A 24,959-nucleotide genomic window follows, 5' to 3' on the forward strand; every position below is an offset into this window, starting at 1 on the left:
ACCCAATTACCAGCCTTTCTGTGAATAATGTCAGAAACTTGCGGACCAGGAGGTGGCGGGAGTTCAATCCCCAGCAACACATGTACCAGAGTGATATCTGGTTCTTTCTCTCTCCTTCTATGTTTCTCATTAATAAATAAATAAAATATTAAAAAAATAATGTCAGAAACTTAAAAACACTTTTGGCAAGAGTCTGGGGAGACACCTCAGCCTGTGAGAGCACAAACTTACATATCTGATGCCACAAAGTCTCCAGGTTCAAGCCCCAGCATCAACTTATGCTAGAGCTGAGCTGTACTCTAGTTATCTTAATAAATAAGTGACTCTTGAAAAAAAAAAAAAAGAAAACTTTTTAGATACAGTTTCCTGTGAATACCTTTTTAAAAAAAATTAGTGATTTAATAGTGATGAACAAAATTGTAAGATAAGAGGGGTACAGTTCCACACAGTCCCACCACCAGAGTTCCCTGTCCCATCCCCTTCATTGGAAGCTTCCCTATTCTTTATCCCTCTGGGAGGATGGACCAGAATTCTCTATGGGCTGCAGAAGGTGGGAGTTCTGGCTTTTGTAATTGCTTCTCTGATGGACATGGGTGTTGGCAGGTGGATCCACACCCCCAGCCTGTTTCTATCTTTCCCTAGTGGGGCAGGGCTCTGTGGAGGGGAGGTTCCAGGACACATTGGTGATTGGTCATTTGCCCAGGGAAGTCAGGATGGCGTCATGGTAGCATCTGCAACTTATGGCTGAAAAGCTTTCGGATATAATGGAGGAAAAATTGTTTGAGAAACAGTAACTCCAAGGTAGGAGTATAACAGATGAAATTAGGAATCTTTGTGTGGGAGGAAGCTCGGAAGTCTATTTGAGGTCTATTCCAAGGGGTCCATGACTTTAGAGTTTTTGCCTGAGCCTGATAGCTAGGTGGGCTAAAATATTTTCTGGGAAGATGGTGTCAGAGTTGAGATAAAATGCTAGATTAAGGTGGAGAGTAGCTCCCAAACTTGAATAAACTATATAAATACCATTAATTGCTTACCCCGTCAATCTGACCTAGGGCCCATGTCTATTCATAGTCAGCACAGGAGCCTGTGTGACCTCTGAGTCAGTCTGAGCTCACAGTCCATGGTCACAGCTGGGAACATTCTAGGCTGTTCTTATTATAGACACATTTCTAATAATGGGAATGGCATGATTTGAATCCAATTCCATACTTTCATATACATTTTAGTTTATACGAATATTTTGTATTGTCTTTGTCTATTTATTGGATAAAAACAGCCAGAAATCGAAAGGGAAGGGGTAAGATAGAGAGGGAAAGAGACAGAGAGACACCTACAGCCCCCTTCACCACGTGCAAAGCTTTCCTCCTGCAGGTGAGGATCGGGGGCTTGAACCTGGGTCCTTGCACACTGTAACATGGGTGCTCAACCAGGTACACCACCACCTGGCCCGGTTTATATGACTATTTCTACCATATAAAAACATTCAGGAGACTGTCTAATTTTATAAATCATTATTTTTTTTCTCATGTGACCAACACATATTGGCCAAATAAGAGCAGAGTTGCTTGTTATTTCAATTTCATAAATATTGATCAGACCCTTGAGTCTGAATCAACATTCTCTTTTTATTAGAGATAAAGCACCACTGACAACAGAATGTTTCCATGTGTTAGGCTTTCTAAAAGCCTGGTAAGTTAAGACAGTAGATTACGAATGCTTTGTTCTTTTTAATTTTTTTTCCTTTTTTATAAAATTTATTTATAAAATCAAAAATATTGACAAGACCATTAGGATAATAGGGGTACAGTTCCCACATAATTCCCAACACCAGAGCCTCATATTCCATCTCCTCCCTTGAGAGCTTCCCTGTTCTTTTTCCCTCTGGGAGCATGGACCATATAGGGTGCAGAACGTGGGAGGTCTAGCTTCTATAATTGCTTCTTGGCTGAACATGGGTGTTGGCAGGTCAATCCATCCCCCAGCCTGTCTCTCTCTTTCCCTGACCTCACCAATATGTCCTGCAGCCCATCCTCTCCAGAGTGTTGTTCTTTTTAATATCTAGGTCTATTATTGTCTTGGAACTAATGTCTGTCAAGTCATGTGTATGTAACAGATTCAGGGAAGCAGAAAGGGTTCTCTTTTTAGTGTGTTCAACTTTGATAAAGAAAATGCTAAGCGAGAACTGATATTGGAAGGGAAGAGATTTAATTTATTTAATATCATGGGTTACCCCCCCAACAAAGAGCAATAAAGGAAGAGAAATGCACCAGCTAATTTAATTATATAATTTTATTTAAGAAGTGACATCTCAATAAGAAACATTTGCATGTGTTCTTTTGTCCCTACAAGAGCTAGAGATGAATCCTTTTTCTAATAGGCCAACTAATGGGGTGAGACATTCTACTTGGGATCATTAAATTGAGGACTTCCGCCTGGCAGCTAATAAATTCTGTATGTTCCTGTCTCCAGCAGTAGAAAGTGGGGGACGTGAACTTATTTATTAGAGTCATACATGTTCTGTTTATAGTCCTTTTTTTTTCCTTGCTTGACGTAATTTGTCTTTGCGATAGTTAGTGTCATTTGCAATGAACTGGATTTCTGTCAGCTATTAACCGAGCTCCCATATGTTTTTCTCTGATAAGTTGCAAATGAAAATGTTCTCATGTCAAATAAGTGATTATTTATTTCTTTATTTTTAAAAGTAAACAGCTCTTTTATTATTGTAAAGCTCCTCTGGGGCCAGATGGCCACACACCAGTGGAACACACTATTCCCTTGTTCAAGGACATGCTGTTCAAGCCCGTTGTCCCCACCTACAGGGTTGCAGCTTCATGGTGGAACAATACTGTGGGCCTCTTTCTTCCTTTGATACCTCTGTTTCTATCCCTGTAACGTATGACAAATGAGGTGACATTAGAAATAGACAATACCGTTTCATACTTCTGGAGGTTAGAAATATTTGTAGTATTTGATGGCTTTTTGTGGGGCCATTCTCTTTGGCTTATAAATGGTTTAATTTTTTTTTTTCTCTCCATCTTCACAAAGTTTTGCCTTGTACGTCTGTGTCCCAAGTCCCCCACCAGTCAGACCGGGTTTGTGTTTATCCTAATGATCTCACTATAGCCTTACTTATTTATTTCCTATTGTTGCCCTTGTTTTATTATGGTAGCTATTATTGATAAAACAACAAAGGCAACAAAAGGGGGAAAAAAAAAGCCTCCAGGAGCAGTGGATTTGTGGTGCAGGCACCGAGGCCCCGCAATAACCCTAGAGGCAAAAAATTTTAAAGAAAAGAAAAAGAAAAAAAGAAAGAAAAGTCATGACATATATTTGTTTTCCTTTTAAAAATCTATTTAAAATTGTTTAATTTTATTTATTATTGGATAGAAACAGAGAGAAATTGAGAGGCGAGGGGAAGAGAGAGACAGAGAGACACTTGCAGCCCTGCCTCATCGCTTGTGAAGTGACGCCCCTGCAGGTGGGGGACCAGGGCCTTCGACCCTGGGTCCTTGCACACTGTGATGTGTGTGCTTAACCAGGTGCAGCCACCTGACTAACCAGGCCCTGTATATCTAAGTTTTTCTATGCAAAACAAACAAACAAACAAAAATGCCTGATGGCTTTTCCAACAACTCAGTATCTCTAGCCGATTCTGTACTAGGTAAGAGCCTTCACTCTGAAACATGTCAAGAGCAAAATGTAAACAAGTCACACTCTTCTGGGTCCAAGCAGTAGACAGAAATAACTGTTATTTCAAACCTCCAGCTGTGGCCGGGCCTTGTCAGCAGGAAGTATTGTCTGGTTTTGGTAGCCAGAGCTGTCAGAGTATGTTGAGCAGATGTGTCATTAAGTCTTGCAGCCAATCCAAGGAGGTTTTCACAAGGGAATACTAAAGAGTGGTTTTATGTGTTTTTTTTTTCCTATTATTGTTTTGTAAATGAAAAGTCAGAGTGAGAGTTTCAGCTTAGCTGAGGCACCTGGAAGTCCTTGACTTTTAGTCAATTTAGTTACCAAGGTGGAAAGAAATACAATTTGAAACCAAGTCCACCTCTTGAAGGTAGTATTTATTCTTCCTGGATCTATACATTGCTTTCCTGATGGATAGGATTTTTTAAAAAATATATTTATTTATTTACTTCTTCCCTTTAGTTGCTCTTGTTGTTTTACTGTTGTAGTTATTATTGTTGTCGTCATTGTTGGATAGGACAGGGAGAAATGGAGAGAGGAGGGGGGGAAGACAGAGAGGGGGGAGAGAAAGACAGACACCTGCAGACCTGCTTCACCACTTGTGAAGCGACTCCCCTGCAGGTGGGGAGCCGGGGACTCCAATGGGGATCCTTACACTGGTCCTTGCGCTTTGTGCGCCATGTGCGCTTAACCTGCTGTGCTACCACCTGACTCCCTGGATGGCATTTTTTTTTTTTAAATATTATTGAATAGAGACAGAGAGAAATTGAGAGGGGAGGGGAGCTAGAAAGGGAGAGAGACAAAGAAACACCTGCAGCTTTGCTTCAACATTTGTGAAGCTCCACCTCCCCTGCAGGTGGGGACCAGGGGCTTGAGCCCGGGTCCGTGGGCACTGTGATGTATGTGCTTAACCTGGTGAGCCACCACCTGACCTCTCTTGGATGCCATTTCTATCAGCAAAAGAAAACCGAGTTTCAGGGCACTTGTCATTTGCTATTTCACATCTGCCCTATCGTCTCAAGTTGAATTCAATAGAACTACTGGAAAGAAGACATCAGGTGGTCCGAGAGGTGGAACAGTGATCAAGCTTTGGACTCTCAAACATGAGGTCCCAAGTTCAATCCCCGGCAGCATATGTGCCAGAGTGATGTCTGGTTCTTTCTCTCTCCTCCTAATCTTTCTCATAAATAAATAAGTAAATAAATAAAATCTTAAAAAAAAAAGAAGACATCAGATGTTATACTAAAGATATCTTTATTTATGTATTTATTTTATTGCCATCAGGGTTACCACTGGGGCTCAGTGCCTGCACAATGAATCCACCACTCCCAGTGACCTGGGTCATGGATAGTGCCCAGGGGATGGATAGGTGTTGGCACTGGGCCTCTAAAAATAACCTATATAGTTCAGAAGGCAGTTTTAACTTATTTTCGTCACAGAAGAAAATCTTGTGTTAAATTTACCAAACTCTCGCTTGTTACAAAGCAAGCAAATAAGTAAGAGGCTGACTGAAACCATTAGCGGTTTAAGAATGACAAGACACCCCATTGTACTGGAATCGTCTTCAAAAGGAATACTGTGATTAGGCCTGTCCTCCAAATGGGGTTTCTGTCAGTTCCACCCAGGATAAGTAATGGTTTACTCTCCTCTCTACAGGTGGCAGCAGAAAAGGGGAAGAGAAAGGCCTTGCCAAGTCTCTGTATTCCTCTACCCTCTATTATTCTCTGTCTTGCAAATGACGGTGCTGAAGCATGTGAGCACATTCACCATAGTGTTTTTATTTTTATGAGAAGATATTTGAATTCCTTGTGAACCTGATTACTCTTCCCCCTTCCTTTTGATAGTAGAATTTCCAAAGCTTTCCTGAGTGTATTTCTGAACAGAAAAAAAAAGAAAGGATAGAGTATAGTTTAAGTACTTTGCCCTTCCTTCCTTCCTTCCTTCCTTCCTTCCTTCCTTCCTTCCTCCCTCCCTCCCTCCCTCCCTCCCTTCCTTCCTTCCTTCCTTCCTTCCTTCCTTCCTTCCTTCCTTCCTTTTCTTCCTTCCTACCTCCTTTCTTTTTTTCTTTCTTTCTTTCTTTCTTTCTTTCTTTCTTTCTTTCTTTCTTTCTTTCTCTTTTTCTTTCTCTCTTTCTTTGTTTTTCTTTTTCTTTTTCTCTTTATACTTATTTATTGGATAGAGACAGAGAGAAATCTAGAGGGAAGGGTAAACAGAGAAGGAGAGAGACAGAAAGACAACTGTAGACCTGCTTCACCACTCATGAAGCTTTCTCCTTGTAGGTGGGGGCCAGGAGTTTGAACCAGCAGGATCCTGGCCCAATGTAACAAGTGTACTCTGTTGGATATTCCATTGCCTAGCTCCAGAATTCTGTTCTTTTTAATTTTTAAAAAATATTTATTTATTTATTCCCTTTTGTCACCCTTGTTGTTTTGAGAAAGATAGACACCTACAGACCTGCTTCACCACCTTTGAAGCGACTCCCCTGCAGGTGGGGAGCCGGGGGCTCAAACCGGGATCCTTATGCCAGTCCTTGAGCTTGGCACTGCGTGCACTTAACCCGAGACACTACCGCCCGACTCCCCTTTTTAATTTTTTTTTTTTAGAGAAAAATCTATCGATTTCAGTCATGCACACCTGAAGTCTATATAATACTAAATGCACTGATCCTCTGATGAAGAAGACCCATAGAACAATGAGTCTTTCTTTAATCAGTCTACGGAGATTTCAGTCTCTACTACTTCATAAACTGTATGCATTGCAACAATAAGAGGGTGAGGTTGATGTTGACCCTGACGCTTCATAAATGATCTTTTTCTTAAATATTTTTTAAGATACTTATTTATTTTCCCTTTCGTTGCCCTTGTTGTTTAACTTTGTTGTGCTTATTGATGCCATTGTTGTTGGGTAGGACAGAGAGAAATGGAGAGAGGAGGGGAAGGCAGAGAGGCGGAGAGAAAGACAGACACCTGCAGACCTGCTTCACCGCTTGTGAAGCTACCCCCCTGCAGGTGGAGGGCCGGGGGCTCAACTGGGATCCTTTTTTTTTTAATATTTATTTATTAATTTTCCCTTTTTGTTGCCCTTGTTGTTATTGATGTCTTCGTTTTTTTTTTTTTTTTTTTTTTGGATAGAACAGAGAGAAATGGAGGGGGAGGGGAAGACAGAGGGGGAGAGAAAGACAGACACCTGCAGACCTGCTTCACCGCCTGTGAAGCAATTCCCCTGCGGGTGGGGAGCTGGGGGCTTGAACCAGAATCCTTAAGCCGGTCACTTGTGCTTCGTGCCACCTGCACTTAACCCCTGTGCTACCGCCCAACTCCCTCAACTGGGATCATTATGCTGGTCCTTGAGCTTTCCACCACATGCGCTTAACCCGCTGCACCACCGTCTGACTCCCTACTTCATGAATAATCTTATCTTTTTATTTTAGCAGAGCACTACTCAGCTCTGGCTTATGGTAGTACAGGGGATTGAACCTGGAGCTTTGGAGTCTCAGGCCTGACAATCTCTTTGCATAACAATTATGCTATCTAACCTGGCCTTTCTTCTTCTTCTTCTTCTTCTTCTTCTTCTTTTTTTTTTTTTTTTGGTTTGCCTCCAAGGTAATTTCTGGAGCTTGGTGCCAGCACTAGGAATCCACCATTCCTAGCAGCCATGTTTTCCTTTTCATTGGAAAGAACAGAGATAAATTGAGATGGGAAAGGGAGACAGAAAGGGAGAGACACAGACACCCTCAGACCTGCTTCACTGCTTGTGGGGAGCCAGGGACTCAAACTGGGATCCTTGGTTGAGTCCTCACACCTATATTATGTGTGCTTAACCCGGTGCAACACAGCCCGATCCTCAGGAATGGTCTTTTCTTGCAGACTGAGAGTCAACAGACACTGTTGTTCCTTTTATCATTCCCCAAGGGCAGTAGCCACTAATGAGTTTGTTGCAGAACTCTGTGAGCCTCTGGCTGCCTGGTGTAAGCACAGAGATTGATGTTCAGACTGCTCGAGGTCCCCAAGGGTGGTGTCTGTAGTGCTGTGTGCTGTGTGCAGCCTCGGTGTAAAAGGAGATGATCGGGGAGATAAAGCACTCTGTCTTACTCTGACTGCACTCAGCCCTCTCAGATGTCTCTCTTACTGTCAGCAATCACTCACTCTCCTTATCCCTTAATCATTTCTTTTTTCCATTAAAAATTATTAGTGATTTAATAATGATTAACAAGATTAGAAGAGAACATGGGTACAATTCCATACAGTTCCTACCAACCAGAGTTCTGTGTCCTATACCATCCATTGGAGAATTTCCTATTCTTTATCCCTCTGGGAGTATGGACTGAGGGTCATTATGGGGTGCAGAAGGTGGAAGGTTTGGCTTCTATAATTGCTTCTTCATTGGACATGGATGTTGTCAGGTGGATCCATACTCCCAGCCTGTTTCTATCTTTTCTTAATGGGGTAGGACAGGTGAGACATATTGCTGAGATTATCTACATACTGGTGAGGTCATCTACCCAGGGAAGTCAAGATGGCGTCATAAGTAGCATCTGCAACTTGGTGGCGGTGATTTGGTGGGTTCCTTAAGTCATTCCACTTCTGTCCTGTTGTAGTCCCAGGTGTTCTCCTTTGGTATTCCTAGTTGACCTGGGAGAGGAGAGTATTAATTTATTTTATTTTTCTTTTTCTTTTTAAACCTTGCCTGGACACTGGAGTGGGGGATATTGACACAAGCAAATCTTGCATTAGGAGAAAGACTTCTGAGAGTTATTATGCTATTCTGCATGGAAGTAAGTTAGCCAGTATAAAAGAAAAAATGGAGGCATCAGGAGTCTACAATTTAAAAAATATATATCATTTATTTATTTATTAATGAAATGGATAGGAGGAGAGAAAAAAGAAGGAACCAGTCATGGACTGGTTTTCTCCCTGTTCCAAGGCTTCCCATTCATTCTTTATTATTATTGTTATTATTAGTGATTTAATAATAATTATTAATAAGATTATAAGATAATAATAGGGATGCAATTTCACACACTTCCCACCACCATAGTTCCACATCTCATCTTCTCCATTGGAAATTTCCTTGTTCTTTATCCCTCTGGGAGGATGGACCCAAATTCTTCATGGGGTGCAGCAGGTGGGAATTCTGGCTTCTGGAATTGCTTCTCTGCTGGATATGGGTGTTGGCAGGTGGATCCACACCCCCAGCCTGTTTCTGTCTTTCCTTAGTGGGGCAGGGCTCTGGGGAGGGGAGGTTCCAGGACATATTGGTTGCCTGCGCAGGGAAGTCAGGCTGGTGTCATGGCAGCATCTGCAACTTGGTGGATGAAAGGCAGTGAGATATAAAGCAGGAAAAATAGTTTAATAAACAGGAACCCAAAGGTAGGAATAGAGCAACTGAAGCTAGGGTATCTTCTTGTGGTAAGAAGCTAGGAAGTCTATTCATTATTAAAGCCAGGAGGTATCCTCAGAACTGAGACTTCCCACTCCCCTCACCCCTTCCTTTGGTAACCCAAATTCGAGTGTTCACACCACAGTGCTGCATTTTTCATTTTGAAAAATGTTAACTTTCTCATAGACACAAACATTCCTCAGCTAATTTCCTGAGCTCTAATCATTGTATTATTTTCTTTAGCATATGCACATTTTCTTTTTGTTTTTAATATTTTGCTTTTTAAAAAATATTTATTTATTTATTTTCCCTTTTGTTGCCCTTGTTTTTTTTTATTGTTCTTGTAGTTATTATTGTTGTTGTTATTGATGTCGTCATTGTTGGATAGGGCAAAGAGAAATGGAGAGAGGAGGGGAAGACTGAGAGGGGGAGAGAAAGATAGACACTTGCAGGCCTGCTTCACAGCTTGTGAAGTGACTCCCCTGCAGGTGGGAAGCTGGGTGCTTGAACAGGGATCCTTATGCCGGTCCTTGAACTTTGCGCCACGTGCGCTTAACCCGCTGCACTACTGCCCGGCTCCCTTAATATTTTATTTTAAGGAGAGTTAGAGGGAGAGACAAGAGACAGAGACCAGAGCACTGCTCAGCTCTGGCTTATGGTGAATTTGGGATCTTGGGGCCTCAGATATAAGAATCTTTTGCATAACTGTTAAGCTGCCTCGCCAGCCATCAATATGTATATTTTTTCACATATGAGTGTATGGGATGGTGAATTATTTTATCTTGTTTTTTCACATGAATTATCTTGATTGAAAGTCTATGTGCATGTTATAAAAAGTGAGCTTTTTCAGGTGAGTTGGCTTATTCTTTTTTCCAGTAAGTTTAACTTGAGGGCAACAAGCTATACATTTAATACTTTAGTCTTTTGTTTGAGACTGGCTGTGTAATTCCAGTTCATCTATTATTAAACAAATGCATTATGGAATACAATTCTCCTAAAAAACACTTCTAACAGAAGTGTTTGATTGTCAAACTTTGTTGTTAAATGTATCAAGAGCTTCCCACATAGGCTTAAGCTTTGTATTTTTTAAGGTTCTCTCTAGCCTGTACCTTTATGCTTACAGAGGTCTATACACTCTCTTCTTTAAAACTCCATTTTTTTTGTACCTGCTCTGTACTTGAAAGTGTTTAAAAATTTTTTTTACTTTTTTCATTTTTTGCCTCCAGGGTTATCACTGGGGCTTGGTACCTACACTACAAATCCACTGCTCCTGGAGGCCATTATTTCCATTTTATTGGACAGGACAGAGAGAATTTGAGAGAGGAGGGGAGATAGAGAAGGAGAGAAAGATACACACACCTGCAGTCCTTCATCACCACTTGTGAAGGGTCCCCCCTGCAGTTGGGGAGATGGTAGCTTGAACCCAGATCCCTGAGTGTATCCTTGCACTTAATATATAGTACCACTGCCCAGCCCTCTACTTGAAAGTTTTTTATGGTGCTTTTTAGAATTCAAGCCCACTGTCAGCTAGATTGTCTCTATCAGTAATCTCTTTCTCTCTCTCTCTCTCTCTCTCTCTCTGTCTCTTTTTAAATCATTAAAAAGTATTTTGGGGAGTGGAACGCAGCGGGTTAAGCCCAGGTGGTGCAAAGTGCAAGGACTGGCATAAGGATCCTGGTTTGAGCCCCTGGCTCCCCACCTGCAGGGGAGTCGCTCCACAGGTGGTGAAGCAGGTCTGCAGGTGTCTGTCTTTCTCTCCCCCTCTCTGTCTTCCCCTCCTCTCTCCATTTCTCTCTGTCCTATCACAACAATGATATCATTAACAACTATAACAATAAAACAACAAGGGCAACAAAAGGGAATAAATAAATATATATTTTTAAAAAGTATTTTATTGGGAGTCCAGCAGTAGCACAGCGGGTTAACCGCACACGCCCTTGTTGTTTTTTATTGTTATTGTAGTTATTTCTTGCTGGGGCTCACATGGGATGGCTCCAGCCAGGAGGCAAGCTTACCGAGGCCCTATCACCAGCTCTAGTGACTGCATGATAAAGAAAGAGGACTCAGGGAGTATCTTGGTACAAACACTCGAGTTATTTGGGGGTGGGCTTGGGTTTATATAGAAAGTTAAACAAAGAACATTTTTCAAATACATCAGAAATTACAGGTTTCTTAAAGGTCAGTTTGCCCCTATGGTAGGGGGCTGGTATGACAAGAATTGATGCAGATACATAAAGGTCAAGACAATTAGTCTCCTGATGCAGGCATTTAATTACCCAAAGACATTTGAGAGAGGAATAAGGGTTAAACCAGTTAAGGTGAGATAGGTAAGGAAGAACAAGGCTTGATGTAAGCTAAGGACATCAAAGAGCACTGTTAGGAGTGTGTGATAGGGTGTGTTCTCCTTTGTGATCAGAAGGTGAGGTGAACTTTGAGTAAATTTACCTTAAAGCAGGCAGCCATGTGGCCTGCCAGCAGGGAGAAACTATGAGATTTCTGTGAGCTTGAGAGTAACAAGGGAAAGCTGAGTCTGGAAGACTTTTCCCTCTTGGCTCATCTCTGTGAAGGAGGCTAACAAGTGGGGTGTCTTTCCAGACCTCCATCTAAAGTTGGGAAGAGCTCCCCTAAGCTCAGCCAACCTTTCACATAGTCCCACAATTTCTATTGTTATTGATGTTGTTGTTGGATAGGACAGAAACAAATCAAGAGAGAGGAGGGGAAGACAGAGACGGGGAGAGAAAGATAGACACCTGCAGACCTGCTTCACTGCCTGTGAAGCGACTCCCCTGCAGGGGGGGGTAGCCAGGATCCTTATGCCTGTCTTTGCACTTCACGCCATGTGCATTTAACCCGCTGCACTACCTCCCAGCTCCCTATTTTGTTACTTTTTTTTTTTTTAAGACAACGAGCAAGGGCTAGAGAGCAGACAGAAACTTACAGCCATTAAAGAATATGTCTGTGTCTTATCAAAGCACATTACCAAGGTCAATGTCAATGGGAAAACATGTATAAACCACAAAAAGTGGTGGTGGGGGGAAGGAATATATATTTGTGAGCAGTACTCCTATCTGCTAAAATGTTAATCAGATTCCTTTCAGTCATTCATAATGAGTGTGAAATGGTGGGGTTAGATAACAATAATGCTTATGCAAAGAGACTCTCAGGCCTGAGGTTCCAACGTCCTAGGTTCAGTCACCTTCACCACCATAGGTCAGAGCTGAGCTGTACTCTAGAAAACAAACAAACAGACAAACAAAAATGTAAAATGATGGGCAGAGACAGAAATATCTAGTTTAAAACAATGAGCGGATTTAAGATTAAAAAGTAAACAGACTAAATAAGAAGCATCATGTGTGTGGGCTGAACATCCCACTTTTCCAGAAGGAAAGTCAGGCAGGCAGTTTGAAATAGGGAACTGGCAGTAAGGAAAAAGGTCTGGGCTAGAAATGTTGAAGACAACCAAGAACAGATACATTATGGCAAAGAAGGAAAAAAAAAGTAAGTGGCAGGTTCACAATCCACAAAAATCCTAGCCGGAATGTTAAGTAACATATATCCTGAAACCTCCCCTCTCCAGAGCCCTGCCCCATTAGTGAAAGACAGAAACAGGCTGGGGGTGTGGATCCACCCGCCCACACCCATGTCCAGCAGACAAGCAATTACAGAAGCCAGAACTCCCACCTTCTGCTCCCCATAAAGAATTTGGGTCCATCCTCCCAGAGGGATAAAGAACAGGGAAGCTTCCAATGGAGGGGATGGGACGCGAAATTCTGGTATTGGGAACTGTGTGGAATTGAGCCCCTGTGATCTATGAATTCTTCAGAAAGGTAATCTGGGGGGTCGGGAGGTAGTGCAGCAGGTTAAGCACATGTGGCGCAAAGTGCAAGGACTGACGTAAGAATCCCGGTGTGAGCCCCCTGCTCCCCACCTGCAGAGGAGTCGCTTCACAGGCAGTGAAGCAGGTCTGCAGGTGTCTGTCTTTCTGTCTCCCTCTCTGTCTTCCCCTCCTCTCTTCATTTCTCTCTGTCCTATACAACAACGAACGACGTCAACAACAACAATAATAACCCCAACAAGGCTATAACCGCAAGGGCAACAAAGGGGGAAAAATGGCCTCCAGGAGCAGTGAATTCATGTTGCAGGCACCGAGCCCCAGCAATAACCCTAGAGGCAAAAAAAAAAGGTAATCTGACTAACTCACTGAAAGCACAAGACCAGGAGGAATCAAAGATTTTGGCACCCACATGTCAATGTTGTTTCTCTTTCAATTTGGAAGAAACACTTCCTTCAATCCAGCTTCTCCATAAAATAATAGCAATAGCATTTACTTTTTTCAGGATTTTAAAAAATATTTATTTTCCCTTTGGTTGCCCTTGTTGTTTAACACTATTGTGGTTATTGATGTCGTTGTTTTTGGATAGGACAGAGAGAAATGGAGAGAGGAGAGGAAGACAGAGAGGGAGAGAGAAAGATAGACATCTGCAGACCTGCTTCACTGCTTGTGAAGGGACTTTCCTGCAGGTGGGGAGCTGGAACCAGGATCCTTACACTGGTCCTTGCGCTTTGCTGCCATGTGCGCTTAACCAACGGCGCCACCGCCCAACTCCCCAGGATTTTTTTTTTAATGTAAAGATTTGCTTTATTTCTACTTGGGGAAGGAAGAGGATAAATAGAACTGTTTTCCAATTTGCTTTCCATTGTATATAAATATACCCACATGCATACACATACATACCATACAAAAATACCCAAACAACAAAAAGGAACAAAACAAAAATAAATAAGAAACACACACACACACCACCCTCAAACTACACCAATACGTTGTAATTTGACCAAAAGAATAAATCCTGTGAAGATGTGCAAAATGCAAAATCAAATGACTGAAGATGTTGAACAAACATTATTAATATACAAACTATTTATATTACTGAACTAGTAACAGTTGATGTTCTCCATGTCTGTCAAACTTTGGAACCACATAGTTGATATTTTTTTATTAATATTTATTTATTTTCCCTTTTGCTGCCCTAGTTGTGGTTATTAATGTCACTGTTGTTGGATAGGACAGAGAGAAATGGAGAGAGGAAGAGAAGACAGAGGGGGAGAGAAAGACACCTGCAGACCTGCTTCACTGCCTGTGAAGCGATTCCCCTGCAGGTGGGGATCCTTACACAGGTCCTTGTGCTTTGCACCATGTGCCCTCTGCGTCACCGCCTGACTCCCAGTTGATTTGTTAAGTCTAGTCCATGACAGCTTCCAAAAATCAGGAAATATTTTAGTTGGCTTCATTCTTTGATGCCTCATCAAAATTTTCTATAAGATCTGGAAAAACGTCGTCCTCATCAATGTCTACAGGTTGTGGTGCTTTGCTATCTGACACTTGCCTAGGGAACTGTTCAGCTCACTTCCTAAGGCTTGTTAAACTGTCAGCACCAAACTGACTTAATATTCCAGGAAGCATTTCTGTGATTGGTTTGGCTTCTGCATGACCAGTTATTATGAAGGTATTAGCAGAAAGGGAAGCTTGGGCTTCAGGGCTTGTTGAAATGAATAACTGTCCCATCATCTTTAATCATATTCACCTCTTCAGTACCAGCTATATTATTCACAGCCAGTTTTTTTAGAGAACTCTGAAGTTTTTTGTCATCAGCTGTAGCTGTCCTACGTACCACCTTCTTTCTGTGAGCTGTATGTACCCTTGTCCCCTATCCAGCCCTGAGCCTGAAGTTTGGCTAACTTTTCTTGATTTATGCTGTTGGTAAATCTGAAGCAGGGAGGATCCTCCAACACCAGCACACGGCAAGAGCAAGATGGCTGCCTCAGTCCAGGAGACAAGAAAGATGACAGTGGCAGGCAGCCTACTTTTTTCAGGATTTTGAGATGTTCAGATGGGATTGTATGTATGATTCTCTCCGAGAGTTCCCTGCTTGTTTTAAGTATTGGATCGATATTATAATTCTTTAAAGAATTTACTCTGGTTGTATTTTTTTACAATATTTATTGAGGGGGGTCAGGAGGTAGCGCAGCGGGATAAGCCCATGTGGCGCAAAGCACAAGGACCGGTGGAACGATCCCGGTACGTGCCCCGGGCTCCCCACCTGTGGGGGCGTCGCTTCACAGGCGGTGAATCAGGGCTGCAGGTGTCTATCTTTCTCTCCCCCTCTCTGTCTACACCTCCTCTCTCAATTTCTCTCTGCCCTATCCAACAACGAATGACATCAATAATAATAACCACACCAAGGCTACAACAAAAGGGGGGAAAATGGCCTCCACGAGCAGTGGATTCATGGTGCAGGCACAGAGCCCCAGCAATAACCCTGGAAGCAAAAAAAAAAAAAAAAAACTGATTGATTGATCTGATACCCTTGTTGTAGTTATTATTGTTGTTGATGTTGTCGTTGTTGGATAGGGCAGAGAAAAATGAAGAGAGGAGGGGAAGACAGAGAGGGAGACAGAAAGACAGACACCTGCAGACCTGCTTCACTGCCTGTGAAGTGACTCCCCTGCAGGTGGGGATCCAGGGGCTTGAACCGGGATCCTTATGTAAGTCCTTGCACTTTGTACCACCTGCACTTAACCCGCTGCACAACCGCCAGACTCTGAATTCTCATTGTCTTTTTTTGTTTGTTTATTTTTCTTGAAACATACATTCCTTATTTACTAGTGTTTAAAACAGAGCTTCTGAGAGGCCAGGTAGTGGTGCACTGGTTGGGCGCACGTTACAGTGCACAAGGAGTTCAAGCCATGGTCCCCCATCTGCAGGGGGAAAACTTTGTGAGTGGTGAAGCAGTATTGCAGGTGTCTCTCTGTTTCTCTCCATTTCCATTTCCCCCTCGCCTCTTGATTTCTGACTGTATCTATCCAATCAATCTATAAAGATAATAATAAAAAAATTTAAAAAATAGAACTTCACAATTTATTAAGAATGCTTTGGATGTGTATCATTAGCCAGTCATGAGCAAAATAAGATTCATTTTGACTATAAAATGTCAGCAGCACTTTGAGTCATAATAGTATTTCTAGAATCAGCATGCCCAAATGTGTGCTTTAAAAGAAAAAAAGCAGGGAGTTGGGCGGTAGCGCAGCAGGTTAAGCTCAGGTGGTGCAAAGCGCAAGGACTGGCTTAAGGATCCCAGTTCAAGTCCCCTGGCTCCCCACTTGCAGGGAAGTCTCTTCACAGGCGGTGAAGCAGGTCTGCAGGAGTCTGTCTTTCTCTCCCCCCTCTGCCTTCCCCTCCTCTCTCCTTTTCTCTCTGTCCTATCCAACTATCATGACAACAATAACAACTACAACAATGAAACAAGGGAAACCAAAGAGAATAAAATAAATAAATAAATAATTTTTAAAAAAAAAACATTCATTTATTTGGATACATACAGAGAGAGACTGAGCAGGAAGGAGAAGGGCAGCAAGAGAGAGTAGCAGAGAGCCACCTGCAGCTCTGCTCTATTGTTCACAAAGCTCTTTCCCCTTACGCGGAAACTGGCGGCTTGAATCTGGATCCTTGTGTAAGTCAGTGTGTGTGTACTCAGCCAGTTGGGCCACCGTCTGGCTCCACGTATTCTTGCTATACCTTGTGAGAACACAGTTGTGCAGTCTGTGTATTTACTGCAAAGGACATTCATATCACTGTGACATGACAAAAGGCTACTTGGACATATTTGAGACAATTTTGTCTCAAGAGCTCATGCTTTTGTGTTCAGTGAGGAATCATATGGAGGCTAGGGGGACAGGATATGGTGCACCTACTTAAGCACTCACATTACAGTGCACAAGGACCTGGATTCAAGCCCCTGTTCCCCACCTGCAGGGGAGAAGTTTCATGAGTGGTGAATCAGGGCTGCAGGTGTCTCTCTGTCTCTCTCCCTCTTTACTCTCCCTCTCTTCTCAATTTCTCTCTGTCTTTATCCAGTAATAAATAAATAAATATATATATTTAAAAAAGAAATTAAAAAGTAGAGAGAGAAATTATATGGTAATCAGTGAGTTTCTTTTTTAAAGCTGTACACACTTTAAAAAAATTTTCCCTTTTGTTGCCCTTGTTGTCTTTTTATTGTTGTTATAGTTATTATTGTTGTTTTTATTGATGTCATCATTGTTGGATAGGATAGAGAGAAATGGAGAGAGGAGGGGAAGACAGAGAGGGGGAGAGAAAGACAGACACCTGCAGACCTGCTTCACCTGCAACTCCGCTGCAGGGGGGTAGTCAAGTGCTCGAACCGGGATCCTTACACCAGTCCATGCGGTTTGTGCCACCTGTGCTTAACCTGCTGTGCTACCATCCGACTCCCAGTCAGTGAGTTTCTAAGGCCTGAAACACTGCTGTAAGATTCTTCCATTTCTCTTGAAAAAAATGAATGAAGGCAGATCTTGGAAACTGGTTAAAATGGAAAGCTGAGCATCTCTGCCCTCCAGCTACCTGCAGCCCAGAGACCCTAGCTCATTACTCTGTCCTCTGTGGCATGCCGTCCTCTGGTCTGGAATTAGGGTGCCTTCAATGAGTCGCTTTCACACTAAGAACTACTGAAAAGCTGCTACTGAAAAGTATTTCCTTGACGGCACCTACACTCGGTCCTGATTTTTTTTTTTTTTAATTTATTAGCTCCTTAGGGAACTTGAAACATTCTTAGTGAAGCAAGCAACTCTGTATTTTTCCTGTTGTCTTGTGGCTTTCCTGTGAGGTGTTTTTATCGTTCCTTTTTTTTTTTTTTTTTTTTAAGCTTCACTAGCCATTCGTTAAGCTGCAGGACTGATTGAAGCTCAAACTCTTGTATGTAGCTGAGAGAGGTTACAACATTAGGGCTGGCTTCAGGTCTGGCTGACGATCTTGGAACCCTGTTCTGTGGATCCCACTGGAATTAAGGAATTTTTTTATGTTGAGGTGCCAGAATATATAAATCGTCTATGAGAGCTCATGTTCTAACAGACCTGACATGTGTGATCTAGAAATCACACTGGAAGCTAAAAGCCAACAGTCTTGGGGACGATAAATATGTTTTCTTTGCTTTATACCACACAGATGAAGTGGGAAGCTAGGTGTTTTTTCCTCTCTTTTTTAAAAAAAATTAATTAGTTTATTTATTATTGGGTAGAGACAGAGAAAAATTGAGAGGGGAGGGGGAGAAATAGAGAGACTACCTGCAGCCCTGCTATACCACTTGTGAAATTTTCCCCTGCAGGTGGGGACCAGGGGCTTGAACCCCAGTCCTTGTGCACTGTAACTGTGTGTGTGCCACTGACTGGCCCCTTGTTTATTTCTTTATTGATGGGGGTGGGCAAGATGGATCACTCTGGCACATGGGATCCTGAGGTTTGAGCTTGGGATCTTATGCTTGAGGGCCCAGTACTCTTACCTTTGTTCCACCTTCTGGGCTTAAGATTTACTGTACTTGTCTTTGTCTTTCTACATGTTTCTTTACTCTTGTCTTTCTTTTATTTTTCTTTGTACTTGATCAGGCATAGAGAAATTGAGAGGGGGAGGGAAAGATAGAGAGGAAAAGAGAAAGAGAGACAGACACCCATACTCCTGAAGCTTCCCCCCTGCAAGTGGTAACCAGGGGCTTGAACACGGGTCCTTTTGCACCATAATATGTGTGCTCTACCAGGTGTGCCATTAGCCTGCCTCTTAGCCTCTTTATTTTTAAGTAAGTAAACTTTCAGATAAGTGACTTTGTTAGCTTGGAAGAGGACTCTTAAGTGTAATGATTTTCAAAAACGTTTATTATTGATGAGAGTGGAACTCTGAACTTGTGGGGCCGGTCACTCTAGGTCCTGCCCGCCTCCCCCAGCCACTGGGGAGAGATTGGTCCCCTGGGGGTCCTGGGGTAGCCCTGGTGCCGAGGGTAAAGTGCTGAAAGAAACAAGCAGTCAGCTCTGGGAGAGCCTCAGTGGGGCAACTCATTTATTGAAAGAAAAGGCAGGTAAATATACCCATAACTCGGGGAGGCAGGGAAGGTTGAGGTAACCATTAACCCAAACACATAGCAACACAATGCTTAGTCACATGTTGACCAACAGGCTGTTTGATCACAAGTGAAAGGTTACCATACAAGGTTTGGTCACAAGCTTTACAATGTACATTTTCCTGAAGGTAGATTGCAGGCACTTTAAGGCAATAAGGGGGGGGGGGGGGCATCTGAGCAATCAAGATATTTGCTGGCAGTTTTTTAAGTTAACCACACACAGTAATCTATGGCTTTTAATTAAAGAAATAAAGGAGGGAGGTGTGGCATGTGTAGAAAGGCGCCCATGTCCGGGGGTCCAGCTGTCATAAATTCCAGAGGTCAGGGGACCTGCCATATCTCAACCTGTAGTGGGGAGGGTTTGGGGTCAGACCCACTCAGACCTCATGGAAACTACGGCCTGGGTATTCCAGGGCAATGGGTCCAACACCTAACACAAACTCTGGAGTGAGGAGATGGTTGGTGTTCTGTGGAAGCTGGTTCCCTTCAATGTATTTAGATTCCTACATGTTACTTCCCAGTAGATGCATAGCCTATTTGACAGTCCTGCCATAGTGAGCACATCTGAATCACCTCCTTTCAGATGCCAGAAGCCCCTGTGTGTCCTACCAACTGCATTGTCCCTGGAGCTTCAACTCCAGCCTAGATCCTGCTGGTCTGTGAGCCTCAGCTCTTCTGCAGCTTTGCTGCTCCTTCCCTGTCTACACACAATCTAGAATCATTATTTAAGGTTCTCTCTCCATTGTGTTTCTACCATGTCCTGTGTCAGGGCCTGACTCTGATGCTTTTTTTTTTTTCTTTTAAGGTTCTCTCTCCATTGTGTTTCTACCATGTCCTGTGTCAGGGCCTGACTCTGATGCTTTTTTTTTTTTCTTTTTGCCTCTACGGTTATCACTGAGGCTGAGGGGCTGCTGACACTATGAATCCACTGCTCCTGGTGGCCATTTTTTTCCCACTTTATTGGACAGGACAGAGAGAAATTGAGAGAGGAGGGAAAGATAGAGAGGGAGAGAAAGAGAGACACCTGCAGACTTGCTTCATTGCTTGTGAAGTGGGACGTCCCCCCTGCAGATGGGTAGTGGGGGTTCAAACCACTACCTTCTTTTTTATACAAATCCTGCCAGAAGAAAAATATATGCTTGGAAGACTGAATTAAATTCTAAGAGTTCTTGTAAATACATTTCTTTGGTTCCTCTATGTATGTATGGTATATATAGTACTAAACAGTGGAAAATTCAACAGTATTAAAAGATTTATCCAAGATTCTAATTTAAGCTTGCTTGAATGTTTAGCCTCTGCTTTGAACATTAGCCATGGTATCTGAAGATGTCAGATATTGTTCACTGTAAATGATTCCACACTGTTCTATTAATAATACCAATTATCCAAGGAATACAGTTCTGGGACTATTTTTCCAATGATCACAGTGACATTGACTGTAAATAGAATTTGACTTGTCAGTATGTTATGAATCTTCTTACAAAGTTCTTTTAAGACACTTAGTAAGTCACTTCTTTAGTAACTTTTTCTAAAAATTGTCACTGCTGATGTTTTTTTTTCTCTAGAACTAAAACTGCTATAGTTGATAACATCCTACAACTGCCATTCTGACCTATCTTTCAAGTGATAGAGTACCGATGCTTTCATAATTCTGAGACGCAATGATTTGAGATAAAAGTAAAAAGATGTGAACATGCTATATGTCTTTTCATGGGATCCAGCCTTTCACTTTCAGACTTTCACAATCAGAGGGAAAGATGAATGGTGTCTGGCAAAGGGCCAGGTATTTCTGTGCTTGGAATGAGAGAGAGAGAGAGAGAGAGAGAGAGAGAGAGTCTGTGTGTGTGTGTATCCAAAGGTACAAATGTATCTTGTTGTTCAAAGAACTATTATATTTGGAACATGGTGAAGTCTTGCTCAAAAGGATCTACTCTGACTTCTCTTTAATGATTTTGTATGTGATTTTTTTTATTAGTGATTTAATAGTGGTTTACAAGGTTCTAAAATTACAGGGATATAGTTCCATACAGTTCTGTGCTCTTACCCCCTTCCAGCAGTAACTACCATACCTCTCACAAAATATCAGAGAAAGTGCACTTACTTATTTTTTTTGGCAATTTTATGTATTTCACTTCTCTAGAGTTCACATATGTTATGCATTTTAAATCAAATAGGAAACCATGTGTTACTGGAGTAGCTAAGGAGATTGCAAAGACATTGTGTAAGGATCAAATGACGGCAGAAATAAGGTCTGTGACTCCTATGTACGCTCTGGAACTGACTACTCAGAGGAAAGGACAGTATTCCATAACTATCTTAGTTTTGTGAACTGCCCTTGACATCTTTAGAGAATTATGATAGGTTCTGTGGGAGTGCATTATTTATTATTCCTTGCTGAATAGTTTAAACTAATGTTGACAAGTTTTTATTAGTGAAAATGAGTAATTGAGGGTCCAGGTGGTGGCCCACCTGGTTGAGCATACACTGTACTGTGAACAAGGACCCGGGTTCAGGCCCCCCTGGCCCCTGCCAGCTGATAGGAAGCAGTGTTGCAGGCCTCTCTCTCTCTCTCTCTCTCTCTGTCTGTCTCTCACTCTCCCTCTGTCACCCTGTTCTCTTTCAGTTCCTTTCTGTCTCTATCCAAAATTAATTAATTGTTTTTAATTAGTAATTGAGGAACTGAACAAATGATAAGATACAGCAGGTACAATTGACCAAAAAAAAAAATATTGACTTACACTCTAAGTAGCATCAGTGTACTTGTGAGATTCTGGCAAAAAAAAAAAAAAAAAAGAAACCTGTTAGTAGGGTAATTGTCTTTCACTATTCTTTCTTTCCTTCTTTTTCTTTTTCTTTTTTTTTTTTTTGAGTTTTTATTCTCAAACTGAAATAGCACATAATGAATCAGTGTTGGGCAGGAGAGATAGCCTAATAGTTATGCAAATAGACACACACTGAGGCCTATAGCACCAAGGATGGTCAAACCCCAGCACCATCCTAAGCCAGAGCTGAGCAGTGGCCTGATAAAAATAAATAGATGTAGAATCACTACTGTGCTCAGTCTATTCTGAAAATAGTCCTCATTCTTCTCACTCACTCTGAGTTGAAGAGGAGTCCTGGTGATAAGAAAAAAAAAATCACAGAGAACATTTGCCAATGTTGTTTAGACCTGCAATGTTCATTCACTATTATTCCAACATTTATTCAAATCTAATATATATATCTATATATCTATATCTATATCTATATCTATATCTATATCTATATATATCTATATATATCTTCTGGAATATGATAGTGCTTAAGACAAACAAAGGATTTCTGGAAGCCCACTTTTTTTTTTTCAGAATTTCTTGAATTGATGGAAAGTTCACATTCAAGTTCAGGGCTTTCTTAAGTAACTGAAGACCTGTAGTGTGTAGCTTGTAAGGCAGAGCGGCAAGGAAGGGTCAACTTTAGATGGAATCCTGGGCTTATACTGAGAGAAGGCTCCAGGGTATAAAAAGAAAATGGTGAGAGGCCAGGTGGTGCCACACCTGATAAAGAACACATAGTACTGGGGATCGGGCGGTAGCACAGCGGGTTAAGCGCATGTAGCGCAAAGCGCAAGGACTGGAGTAAGGATCCCGGTTTGAGCCCCCAGCTCCCCACCTGCAGAGGAGTCCCTTCACAGGCAGTGAAGGAGGTCTGCCGGTGTCTGTCTTTCTCTCCCCCTCTCTGTCTTCCCCTCCTCTCTCCATTTCTCTCTGTCTTATACAGCAACAAATGACATCAACAACAATAATGATAACCACAACAAGGCTACAAAAACAAGGGCAACAGAAGGGGGGGAAATGGCTTCCAGGAGCAGTGGATTCATGGTGCAGGCACTTTCTTCTTCTTCTAGCATTTGCCCTTCTTCCGTAGCCAGTCAACAGCATCAGGTTGAGCCTGATGTAAAGTTTCGAGACCTCCTTTGAATCTGGAGAGGTGGCAGTCGTTGACTATGTGGGTCATAGTCTGTCTGTAGCCGCAGGGGCAGTTTGGGTCATCTCTGGCTCCCCAGCGATGGAACATAGCGGCGCACCGGCCATGGCCTGTTCGATAGCCATTGAGGAGGGCCCAATCATAACGTGCTAGGTCAAAGCCGGGTTGACGCTTGCAGGGGTCTGTGATGAGGTGTTTGTTCTTTACCTCAGCTGACTGCCAACTCTGTTTCCAAGAGTCTGGAACAGAGAAGTTCAGTGTAGGCGTAGGGGACCAGATTGGGTGACGAGACGTCAAGCGTTGGACAGGGTGGGCGAAGATATCCGCGTATATTGGCAGGTCCGGTCGAGTGTAGATGTGGGAAATGAACTTAGATGATGCCGCATCCCGACGAATATCTGGCGGGGCGATGTTGCTAAGAACTGGCAGCCATGGAACCGGGGTGGAACGGATGGTTCCAGAAATTATCCTCATGGAGGAATATAATTTGGAATCGACCAAGTGGACATGGGGGCTACGGAACCATACTGGGGCACAGTATTCTGCAGTGGAATAGCAAAATGCCAGAGATGATGATCGTAGTGTGGAAGCGCTCGCGCCCCATGAGGAGCTGGCCAGTCTTGCAATGATGTTATTCGTTGCGCCCACCTTTGCTGCAGTTTTTATGAGATGTTCGTGAAATGACAGGGTGCGATCGAGAGTAACGCCAAGATAGACTGGCTGGGCTTCTTGCCTGATTCTCGTATCGCCAAGCTGCACATTAAGCTCACGCGAGGCCGAGGCATGGTGTAGATGGAAAACAGATGATACCGTTTTTGCAGTGCTAGGGATTAGTCGCCATTTTTTACAGTAATCAGATATCAGAGACATGTCTTTCGTGAGTGTTTCCTTGAGGATGTCGAACTTGGATGCCTGAGTTGCACAGCAGATGTCATTGGCGTAGATGAACTTCCTTGAAGAAATTTCTGGGAGGTCATTGATGTAAATATTAAATAGCATAGGAGCCAGAACAGAGCCCTGGGGGAGGCCACTTGAGACAAGTCTCCATCTGCTAGTCTTGTCACCCAGATGCACCTGGAATCTTCTGTTTTGGAGAAGGCACTGAGCCCCAGCAATAACCCTGGAGGCAAAAAAAAAAAAAAAAAAAGAGCGCATAGTACTAAGCACAAGAAGCTGGGTTCAAGCCTCCACTCCCCACTTGTGCATGAGGGGTGGGGATGATGATTCACAAGCCATGAAGCAGGGCTACAGAGGTCTGTTTTTCTCTCTCCCTCTCTCTCTCCCCTCTCCTCTCTCAATTTCTCTCTGTCCTATCTAATAAAAATGACCACCAGGAGCACTGGATTTATAGTGCAAACACCCAGCCCCAGGAATAACCCTGGAGGCAAAATAATAATAATAATATAAACAAAATAACATAAAAAATGTGCATTCTCAGTACAAAGATTTTTTTTTCTAACATCAGAAAGAAATTCATTTCACCCTTTGAAATGCTTATTTCTTACAATATTTCATTACTAATTGACTGGGCCTTAAATTCCAGGGTTATTTCATTAAGGAGAGACAGAATTTTTGTTTTACCTGCAATACAACACAGAGTAATGTATTTGTTTGTCCTTTCGTTTATTAAGTCCTAGCTGGTTGGTTGATCCGATTCTCTGAGAGCCTTGCCAAGTCATGTCTACTTGTTGTAAGATGTTTTCTCTGGGAAAATCCTAGGGGAGAGAGCCTTGTGTAGTTCATCTCCATAGGGCTCGTAAGCATCTAGAGAATCCCCAGAGACTGAATGACTAAAGGACAGGGGAAATTGTTTGGTGCCAAGTAGTGAACAGTAAGCCACTGAGTAACAGGCAATTGTCACAAAGCCTCTCATTGCTTTTTCTGAGAGCAAGCAAATCTTTGCGTAATTTCCAAGAAAGCATTCTCATTTTTTCTATTATTTTACTCCAGATAGACTCCCTT

At 42.4% G+C, this 24,959-nt stretch overlaps 1 protein-coding gene and 1 pseudogene across 6 annotated transcripts in view; one reads left to right on the plus strand and one right to left on the minus strand.

Moving 5' to 3' along the window:
* The window catches only part of NAV3 (neuron navigator 3), a 666,403-nt gene that overhangs the window by 483,536 nt on the left and 157,908 nt on the right, over positions 1 to 24,959 (plus strand). The gene's annotated exons all lie outside the window — the stretch shown is intronic.
* LOC103119354 (transcription factor BTF3 homolog 4-like) lies at positions 14,332 to 15,922 on the minus strand (annotated as a pseudogene).

Source organism: Erinaceus europaeus, chromosome 5 (assembly GCF_950295315.1).
Source record: "Erinaceus europaeus chromosome 5, mEriEur2.1, whole genome shotgun sequence".
Lineage (NCBI taxonomy): Eukaryota > Metazoa > Chordata > Mammalia > Eulipotyphla > Erinaceidae > Erinaceus > Erinaceus europaeus.